Consider the following 22,148-nt stretch of genomic DNA (forward strand, 5'->3'; position numbering starts at 1 on the left):
ATAAGCACTTGTATTATAAACCCAAGCTCTAATTACCTAGTGTTTATGCTTTAAGATCACAAGTACTTAAGACTAATTAATAATTTCGTGAAAAAGACTAAATAAATATGAGCAAATAAAAAAATATACATTTTAAAATTATTTTCTATTTTAAAGAACCATGATGAGTATATCATAGTATTTCTTCATTTAAATACTAAATTATTTTCTATTTTAAAGAACCATGATAATTATATCATAGTCTTTCTTCCTTTAAATACTAAATTCTTTTATATGGTGAGTATCTCACTCTATTTCCAATGCTAATAAAAATAGAGTAAAATACTATTTCTTCATTTAAATACTAAATTATTTTTTATTTTAAAGAACCATGATAATTATATCACAGTGTTTCTTCATTTAAATAGTAAATTATTTTCTATGGTGAGTATCTCGTCCTATTTCCAATACTAATAAAAATAGAGTAAAATACTGATTGGGAATAGAGTGAAATATTGAAATAGAGTAAAATACTGATCGGGAATAGAGTAAAATATTGATGGGAATACCATGGTTCGTGATTTGCATCCATTATGTAAGAAACATACATCTCATTTATTTTATTTTTTGATTGTGCCAATACTTTGGTTCTTAATTTGGCTCCATAAGCATACATCTCATTTACCAGAACGACAAGCTACTACCACTAGTGTTCACCTTATTCATGATATAGTTAATTGCCTTATTTTATCCCTTCAATCCAAGTTAATATACAAACTTTTATTTGGCAGGTATGCCGTGTGCAGCGCGAACTTGTTTAAACAACTATATGACATTTATTCAACCCATGCATGGAAATAATTTATAGCAAAGAAAATATGGAGTATGGTCCTTTTGCAATTACCCATCTGTCGTGACATAATAATCATGCTCATTTATAGATTTGTTTTTTTTTTTTAAATTGGTTATGTGGTGTTTTTTGAAATTTAGCTTTAATGTGATTTTAAGGTGATGACACTTTAATAGATTTCAATGAAATATAAAAGGATGGACATAATTATTTACTATATTTTATAAAGTGTATGACTATTATAGGTCTATGTCTTTAGATTTACTGCACATACTAAGTGCAAAATTTTGAGATGGGTTTCTATTCAAAAGTGTATCTATGTATCTTTATGAAAGTGTTTGATGAGTTTATGTTTATTTTGCTACATATATAATATTCAAGTTGTTTTATATTTTTTCATAAATATGTTAATATTATTTCCATATGTTCGCACTCTTATCATAAGGATATAATTTTCGGTCTTTGAATATGAATGTGTATTTTCTTATGGGCTGTAATATCATTGAACTAATCTTTATCTCAATTTTTTTATATGATGAAACATTATTTCTAATGTTCAATTGTTTTCATGTGAAGCAAGTGGATTGGGCATGCAAAAAATTATAAGACTACATGTTACTAATCATTTTAACAACCTAAAACTATATCATAGAAATATTTTTGGAAAAATCACATCAGAAGAATTTTGTTGACGCGTTTCGAACCAACTAGTGTGGTTCATCGTCAGGACAAGTTGGTTCGAAATGCATCGACAAAATTATTCTGATGTAATTTTTCCGAAAATATTTCTATCATACAGATTATGGATCACAGAAGCTTAAATTTGAATAACCTAAAACTATTTAAGTATATTAACTACAAACATTTTAAAGCATGTATTTTATGATTTTTTGCCAATCTCTATAATTAATAACTTTCAAATTTATGATAGATATTGGCACTTATAAATTCTAATAGTTAATGGTTCTCATCTTTATAGAGTTTATAAGTAATGTGTGTGTGTGTGTGTGCGGGGACCAGTATAGCTTTATATATGGTCTTTTTTGGGATATGCTTGAGATTATTCTTAGGTTTCACCTATTTCTATCTTATGTGGACACATACTCACAAATGTCTCAAAAAAGAAAAATGCAAGCTACAATTGGAGAAATGTATGCATGGAAAAACAAAATAACTTCTCAGACTCAAAATGATTTAGAAACATGCACATAAACTGTAATGCCTCGGAAAAAATGTAAATATTTGACTTTACTGTGGTAAATGATAAACTGAATTGATATTATTATCTGTTTGGATTTAATAATATTTTCTGTTTAAAAAAAAAAATAAGAAATGTTTCTTTAAGAGCTGGCAACTTCTCAAGGAGGAAGTGGGAGGCAAGGCAGTTGCTGTTTTTCAAACCCTAACTGTTTTCCTAATTGGAAGGGTTTCCAGAGGAAAAGAGAGCTAGGAAGGTCTGTGCTGTAGAGACAGGTAGAGAGAGAGAAAGAAAAAAAAAGGCTAAGTCTGGTGATGACCAGATAGCCAAGCACGAGGTGCTAGTGACTTGTTGAGGACAGTGGTCCGGCAAGAGAGCTAGGGGGGAGATTCTGGTCCTGAAAGATGAATCTCAAGGTTGGGTGGTAGATTGGAAGTGGGAGAAACAGAGAAGGCCCAACTTCTGGAGAACTTGTAAGTTACAACAGTATAGGTAAGTGGAAGAACACTTATAAGCAACTCTGTAAGTGAATTAGGTAGAATAAATGTATTGTATTAAACTAATAGCTATTGTAAGTAAACCCAAGAACTTGCTAGTGTTACGGTGTTGTGTGTTAACTGGAGGAAAAAAAAACAAATGAAAACATATTCTCTCCTTTTGTCTATTTATTAAAAAAAAAAAAAAAGGAGCGGAAAACCTAGAAACCCTCTATGCAGGTGAGCAATTTATATTTGATGTCACTGATCAGCAATAGCCGTATACTGTAGTCGGACTATTCTCAAATATAGATGGACTATGTAGCAAAACATCTATTGGAAACGAAATGTCAAAGCTCCTCTGATATACATAAATTACAAAACTGGACTATGCAAGATTCGGTATATGAATTAACAGAGGTCTGAGAATCATGGAACGTTATAAAACCCAATGCCATAAAACAAAGATGGAAATAAGATCATCCATTATTTTTAAAAAATATAACAACTGATACTTTTAGTAAAAATCCACCATTTGGAAGAGAAACCCCTTAATGTTAGGAATATGTGAGGTCCTAGTTTCGTGAATATTTTCTTCATTTACCCTTACATGAAAATGCTTAAATAAGGGTGTTGCTAGAATCTTGAGACAGAAGTCTCGGGTCTCGGTCAGACAGACGTAAAGAGTTAACCTAAAGGGGTAGGTAATAGCTGTTAAGAGGAGCAGGACTTTATTCAACTCGTAGCAAAAGAAATGAAACCCCGAAACCCTTATTCAGAGTCAAACCCTCAAGCAGCTAAATGGAAATAATTCTATCAGGCTATAAAATAAACTGAGAACTGAATAAATGACACTGCTAAACAGCGAAGTAGATTTCTCCAGTCGATAGCATAAATTGAGAACTGAACAAATAACACTGCTAAGAGCAGAGCCAATGATTTCCATTAAGCTGTGACAGCATTGAATGGCTAGATAAACAAAATCTGAGCGAGAAACCAATAATAAGAAGAGCAACATTACATATTCTAGTTTCAATCAAAACTGCCATGCACAGTCCCGAAGTTGAGGACGAATAAATTAGACAGACATTACTTATTACTTTACACAAAAGGCTGGAGACATGAAATAAATGGAGGAGTCGCTCCAAATCCATAAGTTAACATAAGAGAGAACCTGATACAGAACTAGCAAATAAATTACATGTACAGCCAGAGCGGCTCAGTAAAATCAAATGAGGAATGAAAAGCCTCATAATCATTAAGCTTAGGTATAACAGAAGTCCTCCACGGGATTGTCCACACCGAGACCCGAAACTGGGTCATCAAACAGCTAGCTCATGCGAGCTGTAAGAACAGAACTCTTGTGCAAGGGTCTGTAGACCCTAGTCTAGCTTCTAACATATATGACCAATAACAATGTGGAAATTTCCTCATACCGGTGGTAAAACCAGGAGGCACTTTAGCTCGAGAGTGGCACCGCTCCACCTAGTGTCATCCGCGAGCCAGGATATATGGCAGAAAGATACTTGCGAGCAAACGTAGCAAGTATGGTTAAAAAAATATAGAAGTACCCTAACCTGTAAGAAGAAATGAGCTATCTATTAAGCAAATGACTACAGAACTGATGAAGGTAGACTGTATAGGAAAGAAGTCCGCCATGCAATTACCCGAGAGCTAGAATATGGTAGCAAGAATTAGGTTCCGAAGCCTCGCACACCCTTCTCTCAGCAACCAAACCCTGGAACAGAGGCTGCCAAAGTTCGCGGCCGAGACAGGAGGCAGAGTGGATCTCAGGCTCTTCCACGAGAGAATGGGACTGCATTTTGGCGCCAAGGGTAGAGTAAGTCGACGGGACTCAACTGCAACCGTTGGATCATCCTCCAGGTCTCGTGGCTGTCGATGCATAAAGGATCCCGAGGTGGCAGCTGTAGCCTGCCCACGCCACGTACCAGGGTGGGTACAGACAGATCATTGCACAATCAATGCTATCCAGTCACCAAAGCAAAGTGAATAAAGACTACAAGATTACAGTACCATCAACCTTGATACACCTGTAGGTTACATTAATCAAACGGATTGGATTCGTGCCAACTGCCAATGGAGTCAAGTCATAGAAAACACCGTGTAGAAAACACCACGGCTTTATCCAAATGTTGTGTGGAATTAAAGTTATAGGTCTAGATTCTTCGCAGGTTCATTAAATACTAATTACTATGTTGGTGTTCATAAGGAATACAGAATGTATGTAAATCGAACCATATAAAAGAGTATATATGTTGTCGAACCATATATATATATATATATATATATATATATATATATATATATATATATAAATTATTTCTGGATATATGACAAGTGGTATCAGAGCCCAGTTTCAAAAACTGTGGCCTCTGGGAAATAAACAGATGAAGTAAAATCATTACATATTTTGAAATTGCAATTCTACTTATATTTAAAGGAAAGCAGTTAATGTGTTAACCCTTCCTTTGGTTCTATTCTTAGGCTAAGACCAGGGGGAACAGAAGACAACCAATATGCGAAGGGCAGGCAGTGTTCCACATAGGTTTGTAGCAGGTTAGGGACCTGCAACAAGCCCTGGAAATAACCCAGAATTATGGGTACAACTTGGAGAGGAGACTCATAATACGAACCTTGCAATATTAGAGACAATACAGGAACTGAAAAATGAAATGGCCTGATTACGGGAGGATAACGCGAGGTTAACCATGGAGCAGGAAAGGATTTTAAAGAGCCTATCAGACAAGCAGAATCAACAACTGCTGAATCCCAATGCTGAGCAGCAAAGGGTGTTGGAGGAACAGAATCACCACACAGAACTAGAGGAGTCAGAAGGAAGGGATGAAGAACAAGAAGAATGATCTGATAATGCTTCCGAGCAGCAGACATCAAAAAGGCAACGGATAGAGTTGCAAGGGGAATTCCGTAAGATCAAACCGCCACACTTTGACGGAGAACAAGAGGAAGCAGCTGAGGCATGGTTGATTAATATGAACAAATATTTCCAGCTATATGAATATGATCACAACCTCAAGGCATGGTTAGCCATTTTCCAATTACAAGGGAAAGCCACTCTGTGGTGGGAGGAAGTCAAGATTGTGAGAGGAGTAAGTGAGCAGAATATTACCTGGGAAAAATTTCAAAAATATTTTAAGGAAAGGTACCTGACAGAACGCTTCTATGACGAAAAGGCGAGAGAATTCCATGACTTGCATTTGGGACAGCAAACCATGGATGAATTTATTACTCGTTTTACATCATTACTTCGTTATGTACCTTATATTAGAGAGGAAAAGGCTAAAGTACAGAGGTTTGTCAGTAGTTTACCCTTGAATATGAGGGAAAGGATTGAGTTTGACAATCCAAAAACAATGGACGAAGTAATACACAAAGCCAGAATTTGTTACTAGCAAAGTAAATAGAAGGGAGAGGTTCCGGGTAAAAGATGGACTGATAAGAGAAACAACAAATTGGCTGGGAATAATAAAGGGAATCAAGGTGGAGGTAGCAAGGGCCTTGCCAAAGGGCAAAACAATAGAAATTTACAGAAAATCTCCCTCAGGTCAAAGCCAACCAGTGAGTCAAGGATCAGTGAACCACCTGGAAAATTAGACAGCGAAGGGACAGCAAGGCCTCTCGTGCAGTGTTGGGGCTGCGGTGGACCTCATTACGTCAAAAACTGTCCTCAACGGAAGGGAACCGAACAGGTTTCCCAGATCCATGAAGCATCGACAGTCGGTGACGTAGGACGTAGTCTACCAAGGATTAATGCTACCCTGGAAGATCGTCAGGCGGAGTACCAGCCGACCATGGTGGAATTCGAAGGTAAAATTTCAGACCTTACTGTAACTATTTTAATTGATCCTGGAGCCACATTAAGTTATATTAGTCCTAAGATTGTGGAGCATTGTAAATTGCAACCTGTTAAATTTAAGAACCCATGGTTAGTACAGTTGGCTACAGGGGCAAGGCGACGAGTACTCGCTAAGGTCAATAATTGCCCCTTAAAAATAGCAGGACAGCCAGTGAAGGCAGATTTAAATGTGCTTCCCCTTGGTTCATATGACGTTCTAATTGGTATGGATTGGTTAGAAAAAAATTGGTCCCTCGTCAACTGTAAAACAAAGACTATCTATTACAGGGATGAACTTGGAGTAAGGCAAGAGATGCAGGGGATTAAGCGACCTGTGCAGATTCAGCCAATAACTGCCTCTCAGTTAGCAAAATGCATTAGGAAAGGGTGTCAGATTTATGCCATCCAAGTAGGCTATGCTAACTCGAAAGATAAAACAGCCACATTGAACAACATCCCTGTGATACAAGAATTTGCTAATGTGTTTCCGGAGGAGATTCCCGGACTGCCCCCTAAGAGAGATATAGACTTTACTATTGAATTGGTACCAGGGGCAGCCCCAGTATCCCGAGCACCCTACAGAATGAGTACACCCGAGTTGATAGAGTTAAAGATGCAGTTATAGGAACTGCTGGACAAAAACTACATTCGCCCCAGTGTGTCTCCCTGGGGAGCTCCGGTATTGTTTGTTAAGAAAAAGGATGGGACCCTTCGCATGTGTATAGATTATCGTCAGTTGAATAAATTGACCATCAAAAACAAGTATCCTTTACCCCAGATTGATGAACTTTTTGATCAAGTAAAGGGAGCAACAATATTTTCCAAGATCGATTTGTGATCGGGTTATCACCAAATCAGGATTAAGGAGGAAGACATAGCTAAGACTGCTTTTAGAACAAGGTATGGACATTACGAGTTTGTGGTGCTACCCTTTGGGTTAACTAATGCCCTGCGACCTTTATGTGTTTAATGAACAACATATTTCATCAATATTTGGATAGATTTGTGTTGATCTTTATTGATGATATACTGATATATTCTCGCACTATGGAAGAACACAAGGAGCACCTCAGGCTGGTGCTGCAAACCCTTCGAGAACACCAGTTATATGCCAAGTTCAGCAAGTGTGACTTCTTTAAGGAAGAAATACAGTATTTGGGGCATATAATCACGAAAGAAGGGATCGCGGTGGACCCCGAAAAGATAAAGACCATAATGGAGTGGCTTGTACCAAAGGATGTGGCAGACATCCGATCCTTCATGGGGTTAGCTGGTTATTACAGACGATTTGTAGAAGGATTCTCAAGAGTAGCGTACCCTATCACTTCCTTACAGAAAAAAGGAAGAGCTTTTAGATGGACCCCAGAATGCCAAAAAAGTTTTGAGCAGCTTAAGCATCTACTCACCACCACACCCATTCTGAACATAGCTGATCCCAACAAAGATTATGTGGTGTGCACTGACGTGAGAAAAGAGGGTGTAGGAGGTGTGTTGATGCAAGAAGGGAAGGTAATTGCTTACGAGTCCAGGAAACTGAAAGAACATGAGCAGAAATATTTTGCTTATGATCTAGAATTGGCAGCCATCATTCACGCCTTGAAAATGTGGCGACATTACCTTTTGGGTAGAAAATTTTTACTATTGACAGACCACCACAGTCTAACCAATTATTTTAGCCAGCCCACCTTAAATGCCAGGCAAGCACGGTGGGTGGATTTTCTAGGCGGTTTTGATTTCGAGATCAAGCATTTAAAAGGGAAAGAGAACCGGGTGGCAGACGCTTTAAGTCAGAAATTACAATGTTTATACGAGATTTCGTCCAGCGGATGGAGAAGCCCCTTCGAGGAGATGATTAAAAAGGCAGCAGAACAAGATACTGTATATCAGCAAATAAAACAACAAGTACAACACCCCACCGGCAAGGAAAAACAACAGGGTTATGCTTTAGGTACTGCTGGAATGCTGTATTATAAGGAGAGGTTGTATGTGCCCTATCAAAACAGCATTAAAAACTTGCTTTTGGATGAATTTCATAAAAGTCACTATGCTGGTCACCCAGGATATCAGAGAATGATCACCTCACTCCGAAAGGAGTATTATTGGCCAGGTATGAAGAGGGATGTGGTTGAATACCTGGCACGTTGTTTGGAGTGCCAACAAATTAAGGCAGAGCATCAACATCCTGTGGGGTTATTACAACCATTACCCATTCCGGAATGGAAGTGGGAAACCATCTCCATGGACTTCATAACGGGTTTGCCCAAAACAAAGAAAAATAACGATTCCATCATGGTGGTGGTGGACAAATTAAGTAAATCGACACATTTTATACCTATGCAATCTACCTATAGAGCTGTGTAGATTGCCCATATCTTCATGCAGAATATATTTAAGCTGCATGGGTTACCTAAAACAATAATTTCAGACCGTGACGTAAAATTTACCTCGGCTTTTTGGAAAACGCTGTTTGGAGAATTAGGAACTCAGTTGAATTTCAGTACAGCTTATCACCCTCAGACTGACGGACAAACAGAATGGGTGAACCAGGTGGTGGAAGACATGTTAAGGGCATATGTAATGCAACAACCGACCAAGTGGGAAGATTATCTACACTTGGTCGAGTTTGCATATAATAATGGCTATCATACATCATTGCAAATGAGCCCATTTGAAGTATTGTATGGGCGGAAGTGTCGCACGCCCTCAAGCTAGGGTGGACCAGAAGACAGATTAATGTTGGGACCCGACATGCTTAAGGAAATGGAGGAAATGGTTAAGAAAGTGCGAGTCAATTTAAAGGCAGCTCAAGATAGGAAAAAGAATTTTGCTGACCGGAAAAGGAAGTTTAAGGAATATCAAGTCGGTGATCATGTATATGTGAGGATTCGAGCAAAAAAGAGCACATTACAGTGGAGCGGGTGTGCTAAGTTGGCACCCCGATTTTGTGGACCCTTTCAGGTCTTAGCAAGAATTGGGCCGGTAGCTTACCAGCTCGCTCTGCCAAGTCACATACGGGTCCATAACGTCTTCCATGTTTCCATGTTAAAAAAATATGTTTATGATCCCAAACATGTAATCAGATGGCAGGATATACAGGTGAGAAATTATCTCTGATAAATCAGTCCAAATGTTTCCTTTTAAAAGAGAACTGACTTAGGATGTTGCATGTTGCAGGTCGAACTGGAAGGAGAAATCTTGGTCGAACCGCTGAACATCCTCGACCGGAGAGAAGTAATGCTGTAGAAGCGAGCTATTACCCAAGTTAAAGTGCAGTGGCAACACTTTGGGCCTGATGAGGCTACCTGGGAAGATGAAGAGCTCATGAAAAAGGCTTATCCAAGTTTGTTCATGGCCGGAAGACATTGGGACGATGTCTAATTTCAGGAGGGGGGAGATGTAATGCCCTGAGATAAATGTAAAAATTTGACTTTACTGTGGTAAATGATAAACTAAATTGATATTATTATCTGTTTGGATTTAAAAATATTTTCTATTTAAAAGAAAAAATAAGAAATGTTTCTTTAAGAGCTGGAAACTTCTCAAGGAGGAAGTGGGAGGCAAGGTAGTTGTTGTTTTTCCAAACCCTAACTGTTTTCCTAACTGGAAGGGTTTCTAGAGGAAAAGAGAGCTAGGGAGGTCTGTGTTGTAGAGACAGGCAGAGAGAGAGAAAGAAAAAAAAAAGGCTAAGTCTGGTGATGACCAGATAGCCAAGCACGAGGTGCCAGTGACTTGCTGAGGATAGTGGTCTGGCAAGAGAGCTAGGGGGGAGATTCTGGTCCCGAAAGACGAATCTCAAGGTTGGGTGGCAGATTGGAAGCGGGAGAAACAGAGAAGGCCCAGCTTCTGGAGAACTTGTAAGTTACAACAGTACAGGTAAGTGGAAGAACACTTATAAGCAACTCTGTAAGTGAATTAGGTAGAATAAATGTACTGTATTAAACTAATAGCTACTGTAAGTAAACCCAAGAACTTGCTAGTGTTACGGTGTTGTGTGTTAGCTGGAGGAAAAAAAAACAAATGAAAACATATTCTCTCCTTTTGTCTATTTTAAAAAAAGAAAAAGAAAATAGGAGCAAAAACCCTAGAAACCCTCTATGCAAGCGAGCAATTTATATTTGATGTCACTGATCAGCAATAGCCATATACTGTAGTCAGACTATTCTCAAATATAAATGGACTATATAGCAAAATATCTATTGGAAACGAAATGTCAAAGCTCCTCTGATATACATAAATTACAAAACTGGATTATGCAAGATTCGGTATATGAATTAACAGAGGTCTGAGAATCATGGAACGTTATAAAACCCAATGCCATAAAACAAGGATGGAAATAAGATCATCCATTATTTTAAAAAAATATAACAACTCAGACTTTTAGTGAAAATCCACCATTCGGAAGAGAAACCCCTTAATGTTAGGAACAGGTGAGGTCCTAGTTTCGTGAATATTTTCTTCATGTACCCTTACATGAAAATGCCTAAATAAGGGTGTTGCTGGAATCTTGAGACAGGGGTCTCGGGTCTCGGTCAGACAGTCATAAAGAGTTAACATGAAGGGGTAGGTAATAGCTGTTAAGAGGAGCAGGACTTTATTCCACTCGTAGCACAAGAAATGAAACCCCGAACCCTTATTCAGAGTCAAACCCTCAAGCAGTTAAATGGCAATAATTCTATCAGGATTTAAAATGAACTAATAACTGAATAAATGACACTGCTAAATAGTGAAGTAGATTTCTCCAGTCGATAACGTAAATTGAGAATTGAACAATAACACTACTAAGAGCAGAGCCAATGAATTCCATTAAGCTGTGACAACATTGAACGGCTAGATAAACAAAATCTGAGCGGGAAACCAATAATAAGAAGAGAAACATTACATATTCTAGTTTCAATCAAAATTGCCATGCACATTCCCAAAGTTGAGGACGAATAAATTAGATAGAAATTACTTATTACTTTACTCAAAAGGCTGGAGACATGAAATAAATGGAGGTGTCGCTCCAAATTCATAAGTTAACATAAGAGAGGACCTGATATAGAATTAACAGATAAATTACATGTACAGCTAGAGCAGCTCAGTAAAATCAAATGAGGAATGAAAAGCCTCATAATCATTTAAGCTTAGGTATAACAGAAGTCCTTCATGGGATTGGCCACACCAAGACCCGAAACTGGGTCATCAAACAGTTAGCTCATGCGAGCTGTAAGAACATAACTCTGGTGCAAAGGTTTGTAGACCCTAGTCTAGCCTCTAACATATATGGCCAATAACAAAGTGGAAATTTCCTCATACCGATGGAAAACCTAGGAGGCACTTCAGCTCGAGAGTGGCACCACTCCATCCAGTGTCATCCGCGAACCGGGATATATTGCAGAAAGATACCTGTGAGCAAACGTAGGAAGTATGGTTAAAAAAATGTAGAACTACCCTAACCTATAAAAAGGAAACGAGCTATCTATTAAGCAAATGACTACAGAACTGACGAAGGTAGACTGTATAGGAAAGAAGTCCGCCATGCAATTACCCGGGAGCTAAAATCTGGTAGTAGGAATTAGGTTCCGAAGCCTCGCGCGCCCTTCTCTCAACAACCAAACCCTGGAACAGAGGCTGCCAAAGTCCGTGGCCGAGACAGGAGGCAGAGCAGATCTCAGGCTCTTCCACGAGAGAATGGGACTGCATTTCGGCGCCAAGGGTAGAGTAAGTCGATGGGACTCAACTGCAACCATTGGATCATCCTCCAGGTCTCATGGTCGTTGATGCATAAAGGATCCCGAGGTGGCAGCTGTAGCCTGCCCACGCCACGTACCGGGGTGGGTACAGACAGTTCATTGCACAATCAATGCTATCCAGTCACCAAAGCAAAATGAATAAAGACTACAAGATTACAGTACCATCAACCTTGATACACCTGTGGGTTACATTAATCAAACAGATGGGATTCGTGCCAACTGCCAATGGAGTCAAGTCATAGAAAACACCGCGTAGAAAACACCACAGCTTTATCCAAATATTGTGTGGAATTAAAGTTATAGGTCTAGATTCTTCACAGGTTCATTAAATACTAATTACTATGTTGGTGTTCATAATGAATACGGTATATATGTAAATCGAACCATATAAAAGAGTATATATGTTGTCGAACCACATATATATATATATATATATATATATATATATATATATATATATATATATATATATATATATATATATATATATATAGATATATAAATTATTTCTGGATATATGACATAAACCCATAATACTCAAATGGAAACACATAAACCGCCTTATACACAAAAAATTCATCAACAACAAAAGACCAACAACAAATCTTCAACAAGAGATGTGATAAGGAAGAACTTCCACACATTTGACTTCAAGAGAAACCCTTCTTCAACTTCAGACTTCGGTCTTCCTTCCTTCTGTGAAATTTCAGATCAGATCAAGTGAATTGTGTGTCCAAAATGAGCTCCAACTTCCTTCTATTTATACTTGTCCAGAGGGGTTCAAACATACATGTCATTTGGGGTAGGGCCGACTTGATAGGTAGGTTGACTTGGCATCTAAAGGTAGTTTTGATCCAAAATATAGTTAGAAAATATATATATATATATATATATATATATATATATATATATATATATATATATATATCTATATATATATATATATATATCTATATATATATATATATATATATATTTCTTTACAATAGGTCCAAATAGGACTTTGACTCTTTGACTCAATAAATCCTAGAAGCATGAAGAACATGCTTATCTAAAATAACAATTTGACTTGAGCATGAAACCCATGCTTGAAAAATAAAATTCCTTTTCCTTTCTTTTGTTTTTACATAGAATATATAAATACATAATGATACAAATTATGAAGAATGAACCAAGTTACACTTTTCAACACTCCCTCTTAACTAGGGAGGTATTTATAATTACACAACAAGGTACAAAGATATTCTCAAATTGAAATATTCTTATAAGAAGAGTTTGATTGATAAGCCATCCTCAACATTATGACTATCATTATCAACATAGCAAGGCCTTGACCAACAAGCTCTATCTCTCCATTAGATTAGAGCACAATGTTGGGGAGGAAATGACTATAGACACCATCATCATTCCCTCACAAGGCACATACCCCATTCGGATGTTCACTAGGTGTGTCTTAAGGAATATTCTTATCTTGGATTTTAATCCTCAAAGAATATTGGTCCTCTTCGACCACTCTTATCTTGGATACCCTATCAGATCCTCAAATAGTGTCAGTTATAGATGCTTATCCAATCCTCCATTCTCCTTACTAATGCCTTCACTAATATTTATGGATGTTAGTCTGGGTCTAGTGCATGACACATGAATAATGTGGTGTCTCTCATCACTTCCTCTTATTTAGAAAGGCATCAAACATAAGTGTTATTTGTTTCGTTCATCAACTACATGTTCTTTCATAGAGATATTCAAGTAGTAGTTCCAGGGATTCTTCTTCTTGCATCATCATATCGTTCTTTAGCTTCAACCTTTTGAGATGTTATGGAACCAAACTTCTATCTCCGTGACAAGGTCCTCGTCATCAACCTTATTTATCACTTTCCATCAATGATCATTTGTAATTTCCTTTTTGCCTTTGTAGTGTACATATTTTTTCTATTGCAAATCATGATGGCCTTTCTCATCATGATGTCAAATTTTGTTTTCTGCATCCTCTGAGGTCAATATTCCTTTGCATGGCTTACTATTGCAACAGAGTTATACTCCATACTCTTCAAATTTCTATCATCAATTTGGAATGAATCAGTCAACAAGCTTCAATATTGTAATCATCAAGATATTTATAGCTTCCTCTCTCCATCCGAGGTTAATAAACTTTTTCTCATGTGGTAGTCTTATGCTCCTTCCTTTACAATTTTCATGCTATGCCACATTCCTTCAAGTCTTTCATTTTCTTGGTCAATCTTTAAATAGAACTTGCCTAGACCTGTAACTTTGGTTAAAAGAATAATGAACGAAAATATAAGGATGGTAGCATTAGAAATAATCAAGAAGATGTTAAAAACTTCTCTCTTAAGGAATGTTGACTCCCTCTTAATCTTGGATTCCTTTTTCATCAAATCTTATCTTACCATCATTATGGTATAGTACCTTTCATAAAGAACTAGGTTTCTTTTCCTTTCATAAAGGAGATAATCAGTTAGTGCTTTCTATTTCTAGGGTTTCTTTTTCCATTCCATACCTTACTAGGGTTTACAAACCTTAGATGTTAAGACCTATAATTTACAAATTGTAAAGTTCTATAACCACACACAAGAAAGTTAATTGCAAAACCTTATATTTTTAAGGTTTACAAAATCTTTGTTAGAAATTGCAAATTCTATACAAACTCTAGATGTTTCACTATTATCAACCCATGTCATCCATACATTAATATCATGCTTTAAAACCCTAAAACCTAGCATATCATCAAGTTATTTTATGTCACTGTCACTAATATTTATGCAGACCATTTTTGTTATCCAAATGATGATCATCATGACCTAGTAAATGAGATGCATGTATAAGAATAATACATATCTCTTCAACCTTACCTTGTCTTTTCAAAGGTCTGATCTTTTCGCAATTGATATTTTCATCTTCTTTCAACATAGATACTTTAGATATTTGGTTATCCATCGTTATCAAATAGTAAATCAACTATCCATCATTGTCATATAATTTTTTGGCTTTACTGTTATGTCAACCATGCAACAAAGTTACTATCATTTTACTGCCATATTAGGATAATTGTTAAGTTTGATATAACTATAGTCATGTTATCATGGTCACTTTCTCATTTCCCGTCAATATTATTGTCTTAATGCATTGTTTTATTGTCAACATAGTCATAGGCATTGTTATGCATCAATAGTCATTGTCATCACAGTTATGTAGATCTCCAACATTCCTTCGAGTCCAAATCAAATATGTGTGAGCCATACAACGAGACATAGGGTAGTATAACTATGTTACCAGAAACACGACAATGGTCAGTGTTCTTTGGAAAAACTACTCTAGAAACGAGACGGCACTGGAAACGTCATCTTATATGCCGGTTCTCGTTTTAGGTGGCCAGAAACTCGTTTCGCGAGAAACTTTCATCCGTTTTCACCTCAGTTTCTCCTCCATTTAATGATATCCTTTCCCCACTCAGGTTAACTCCTGTTCCAACAGTAGTCAACTTTTCGAACTGCATGCAAATTAGTTGCCTTTTACAGTTGTGCATGTAAATTAGTGGTAAGGCAAGGTTTGAGGAAGAATTAAGCTGCAGAATAGAGCAGATTTATCAATATCATTGAGCAAAGGTATCCAATACGTAGATCAGATCCCAGCATCAATTACTTCCACCCCCGAGCCGATTAGATTCAGTGCCATCAGTTAGCTCCATGCCCCCACGATTAGATTAAGTGCCATCATTTATCAGGTACAACCTTTGAAATTGCTGTAGTTTTGTGCTTAAATTTGTGTGGACACTCATAACTTTAAACCCCTGCACTGCCTTTTCTTTGAGTGTGTAGAACACCTGGGAAAGGCTATGCTAACTAAATGAGACTTTGCGCTTTTTTATTAATCACTTTTAAGTTTAATTAAATATGAGATGGGTGAAATTTATAGATTCATAATGGGTTACACTAGGTATTAGAGTGAAAGGTATTGATTGTCAAAGTAGCTTTTAAGTACATTAATAGTTGTGATTGCCATGGTTCCTTTTCCATTTTTTCCCGGGAATTCTTCCTTTTGTGTTGGGTATCTAAACTGTTTAAAATAATTTGTTTGTGTGTATGCATTTGGATTACAGCAATGAGATTTCTATACTAATAAGGCTTATGCATGAAGTAGGATATGGATTGGGAACTTGGATGCAACATGGATTTTGCGGCCAAAGGTGCTCATAAAAAAGTTACTTGAACCAATCTTTATGGATTGCTTGGATATGTTCCCTCTGTTGTTAATCTCAAGGATAAAACTCTTGAGAAAATTAACAATATTGGAGAGAATTGAGCTATACATTTAAATATTTATATTTCAAATTCTTATTCTTGTTTTTTTCTCTCTCATTTCTTATATGCGAAACCTCGAAACTCTGTTTCTCATACCGTTCTTGTTTCTGGTTTCTGGTAACATAGTAGTATAATGAGTCTCAGCAAAATGTCAACGCGATCATAGAAATTCTTATTGCTTCATCAAACTTCAATGGTAGGTCAGATTCATTTCATGGTTGCTACACATACTATTATATATCTATATGGTTGTCACTTTGTCTCCAAAGTCACAACCATACAACTTAGAACATGATGCGAACCATTGAATAATATTACGAACTTTGAATAATGAATAATATTACGAACTTTGAATAATATTAGCGATGATGACATTGTTTTCGTATCATAAAGTTAACGCCATTGAAGATGTGATGATGCTCCTGTAGATGCAATGTTGTTCCACCGTGTATGTAGTGAGTATCATACCGCTTCAATATGTCACAAAACATAAGCCAAGTTTCTAAAATATGATGATTGCCGGAGCTTCTTTAATGAGTGTGAACAAAACGTTATACAATGAGCCTCTCATAGGATTATCCTCTGAATATTTTAATTAATTCGATTTGTGGTATATATATATATATACCAAATCGAATTAATTAAAATATTATATATATATATATAAGCGCTAGAGCAACTGTGTATAGAAGCAAGCTAGAGATGATGTGCCAATGCGAATCATGGGATTGTGATGTGTCACAAAGAATGAACCACTGTATATAGAACAATCCATTGTAGAGACAACGAGCACTACAGAAAGATGTCATCCATAGTGAGATACGATCACACAGAGAGATGTGAGTATTTGAGTATAACGAGGCGAGTTACATATGTCATATTGAAACAAACCACTGTGCTATATATATATATATGAGCTATACGAGTCAAAGATGAACAGAGATGCTCAGAGCTTCAAGAAATAATGTGAATTATTTGATTGATTACAATGCAAGCTACAAGCAGGTGGATATATGATCCATATAAAAGATGTGTGCCATAGGGAGAATCTTTTACGAATCAATTGAACCACAAATTTTTTTAAGTAGGCTACTGTAATCGATCCACATAGAATTAAATTCGAGCCACTATAAAATAGATCCAAACCAATTTATATTATAGAAAGGAGGATTCGAGCCACTTGAATGCTACCGAGCCACAACAGATTTTTCATGCGATGAGCTATTATAATCATAGAGATGACGAGTTGTTAAAGGTCTGATCCATATAAGGAATATGAGCCATAGCAAGTGACATATAAGGAATATGAGCCATAGCAAGTGACATATGATACCACAAACTATAGTGTATGCTATTGTACAAAATATAGCTAGTGCACAAAATATAGCTAGTGCTACTTTGATGCCAGATATAAAATATAAGCAATCCGGTATGCGAGAGTGTGATTCCTCATAATGTAGCGTAAACCTTAGACAAATACAACTTTCAGAGAAAACGAATTACTATATCAACTTCAGCAAAATCACTTGATATCCATAATCTCAACCTTCAACGTTAAAGTAGACTTAATCATAGGATCATATTTTAGGGTTACAATAGAGAATTTTTGCTGCAGATCTTTGCACCTTTTTAATGTTGTAGATTTTAGATGATGATCTTTTTAAAGAATTCCAACAATAATGAGATCTTTGGGCCTCCTTATTCAAACCTAATCTTTGATACCATATTGAGATATTGGGAGGCTTATGATTTAGGGTGATTTCTCTTTCTTTGATAATCTTTCGTGGGCTTCTTTTTAATCTTTATTATGTTATTTTCATCAAACAATTACCAAAAGCATAAACATGAAGATTACAAGAAAAAAAATAAAGAACACAAGATATAGGCTCTAAGTCAAGGAAAAACCATAAATTTCTCTTCATATAGAATCAAATCAAAGTGAGATAACCAAGACTCATGACCACAAGCAAACTCCAACATTCTAGATACCAAGTCAAACCCAACTTTTGCACAACAAATTCATCAATAACAAGAGACCAGCAACAAATATTCAACAAGAGATGTGATAAGGAAGAACTTCCACACATTTGACATCAAGAGAAACCCTTCTTCAACTTCAGACTTTGGTCTTCCTTCTTTCTATTGAATTTCAGATCAGATTGTGTGTCCAAAATGATCTCCAACTTCCTTCTATTTATACTTGTCTGAGGGGTTCGAATAGACATGTCCTTTGGGGTAGGGTAGACCTACTTGGAATTTAGAGGTAGTTTTGATCCAAAATACAATTAGGAAAATTCTTTGTTCATTTTCTTTACAATAGGTCCAAATATGACTTCGACTCTTTGACTCAATAGATCCTAGAAGCATGAAGAACATGCTTATCTAAAATAATAATTTGACTTGAGCATGAAACTCATGATTGAAAAATAAATTTATTTTTCTTTATTTTGTTTTTACATAGAATATACAAATACATAATGATACGATTATGAAGACCAAACCTAGTTATACTTTTCAACAAATATAGCTTGTGAGGGTTTCACAATGAAGCAAGCATGTAAGGTCTTTCACAACACAAAAGATTGGTAGAAAACTTATCATCATATGATAAAATTATGGCAAGTTACACTCACTATCCTTGCAAGTACAATGGATTTTGAAATGGGTTTTTCTAAATAAAACATCTTCATTGACATGAGAAAATCGGGACTAGGATTACATACACTAGATGCATTATTGAGAATGTATTTGAATGGGCCTAAATTATCTAGTGTGGATTGGAGTGTAGTATATGGGGTATGGATTGATACAATGTCACAAAAAGTTCTTAATATTTGAGCTTGAGGATGTTGGTATTCTTTATCTTTTGTAGCAAGTTTTGTTTGTCTTATAATTGTGTTTGATGTGTATGGAATATTGTGGTTTTGTTGACTAGGGGATTCAAAAGAAGAATATTTTTAATATGCTGAATTTTTGATGAGGTACTTATTGATGAGGTTTTCATAAATGAAGATTTGACTTCCAATGAAGTATAATTGCAATCTACAATTGAAGAACCTCAGTTATGAAGAGAGTGAACAAAAAGAGCTAACAATGATAATTGAATCTATTGCCATCATTTCAACTATGATATTTACCGTTGGAATGTATAAAGTTATGGATTCACTGTTCTTGTCATGCCAAACACAGAAAATTGTAAATAGTCACTCATAAATTTTTTCTAATTTATTATTTCATTTTTTTGCAGGATTGAAAGTTTTGAAAATTTTGAGTTTCTTATGTAATCTTTTTTTATTGGTCATGGAAGTTGCAATAGTGGTGACTAGTTATTTGGAAAATGAATGGGTAAGATTTTTGTTCTTTAAATAATAAACATTTAAATCTTTGAATATGAAAATACAAAGATAATTTCACTAACAAAATTGAAATTGTAGCTTTTATGGTTTAAGTGTCTATTTTTAAATTTTATAAGTAAAACAATTTAACCATTCTTTATTGTTTTTGTTATTGTTTTTCATTTCATTGTGCTATAGGAGGGGTTGTTCATTGTTTCATGTTGTTTACTAGATTTATAATTAGCAATGTCTTCAACTTTGAATTCACATTAAGAATTTAGGGGTTACATTTAAGATGTTTTTTCTATAAAATCTTGGAGTGATAACATTTTAAAAGCATATTTTTGACATTGTTCACTTCAATATTAGTATGTGATATTCAATAATACTTTATTTTGAAAATACAAGTTACAGAGGAAGTTGGTTATGAATGTTTATCTTGAATATTTTTTGAATTATTTTTCTTTTATAGAAAAATGTGAATTCAAAATATAATGATAATGAAAATGAAAATTTATAATAGTGAAATTTGTATGTAAGGATACAAAGGAATTTGAAACTCATAATTCTATATAAAGCATTAAATGGTAGACATGAAAAACAAATTAATGTCATCAAAATTTCACTTGACAAGAAAAAAAAATTGAAATTCCAGGCATGGCCATTATGAATGTGATTGTGTTGATATTATTGTGGAGTGTATTTCATAGTTTTTCTCTAAGAGTGAGAGATACCTTTATGTACGTAAATAGGGACTAAATAGAGATACCTACTATTACTTTCAAAATTTAGATTATGACTTAAACCCCAACGATTGAGCAAGATACCTATACTCAAATCACACTTCAAAAAGCTATCATCAATGGCTAAAAAGAAATCTATGCATGAAAATGACACATATTACAATATTTCCATGAAGAGTAGCACCAGCAAAAATTAACCCCAAAATCTTTCTTTCTTGTTCATAAAAAGATTACAAAAAAGCTTTTCACTTAGCACACGACTCAAAGATCACACAAATCAACTGAAAAATGACCTCCTATTTAAAGTTAAATCTTCCAACAGCTAGTTCGAGTGATCCTTGTTAAAGCAATCTCGACCGTTGATGAGGATTAAAATTTCTTTTAAGCTCATCTGTCGAAATATTAAGTTCCTGAGGAAATTCGAATTTCTCAATTAAATGCATTTTAATTAACTCAAAAATAAAAAAAAATTGAGTTAATTTCCTCAAAAAAATTGACTTTGACTTAACCCCCAGGGACTAAAGGCTTAAAATTTAGGAAAATAATTAATTTACCTTAGTCCTGGTACCTTTTAAAATTTGAATTTTAAGGACCAATGAATTTTGCCTTTGGAAAATTTAAATTTACCGAGGACCTAGAATTAATTAAATTTTTGGCTTAGGTTTTTAATTAATTTTTGGCCAGAAAAATTAATTAATTAACCTATGAGGGGATAAATTATTTTTCTAACCCTCAAGACACTTTACATCATAATTTTCATAACTTTTACATCATAAGGGGGAAAACCCATCTTAAATAGACCCTCACATACTACCCATTTCCGCTACACAAAATAACCTAACCAAATAGTTAGGATTATTCCCAAATTACTTTTACATAGACTCGATCTAGAACACTAAGACTCGCCTAAGATCCTAGTGACAAAGTACATTCTGGCTTTCGGGTAAGACTGAAGGAAAACTCTACCGACTGTCTAAGAATGGATCGGTGAGACAAAAAAACTCCCAGAGTGTAGATCGTCACCAGAAAAGTAGGTTTACCTAGGCAATTACTTACATGACACAGATCTGCTGAGATTATTTACATCATATACATGCAGAATCAGTTTACATTATAACATGACAATCAGGCTGATGATGAAAGCTGGACCGCATGGACACATCGATCAAACGCAATCCCTTTTGTGAAAAAGGGGGTGTACTACTATGGGTTGTTGACACATAGTGGTGAACATCTGGCTCTAATTTTGGGTCGTTGACATGTAGTGGTCAACATCTGGCTCTAATTAGGGACACATTGTTGCACCGTAGGAATGTGAGAATCCAGAATCTGCATCCACGCAACACACAATATAACATAAGTAGCATCCATTCAAAAATCATCATATAACATTAAGCACAGAAAAGACATAAGCTCTTCATTTATTAACTAACATGAAAAGTAAATCTAATCCTAAAACAAAAATGAAAAGATGAAATAACAAGGTGTAGGGTTAGAAATACAATACAAAGGATGCCCCATGCCATCAGATGTCATCTTTGAAGAATAGTTTGAGCATTTGGCCATTTGTCGGTAAGTCAAGTGGTTCACCATCCAAATTGCTCAAGTGGAATGAATTTGGCCCAACAATGTCTCGGATAAT

This window comes from Pinus tabuliformis, chromosome 4_1 (genome assembly GCF_031772625.1).
Source record: "Pinus tabuliformis cultivar Carrire ecotype Pingquan chromosome 4_1, CPIR1, whole genome shotgun sequence".
Lineage (NCBI taxonomy): Eukaryota > Viridiplantae > Streptophyta > Pinopsida > Pinales > Pinaceae > Pinus > Pinus tabuliformis.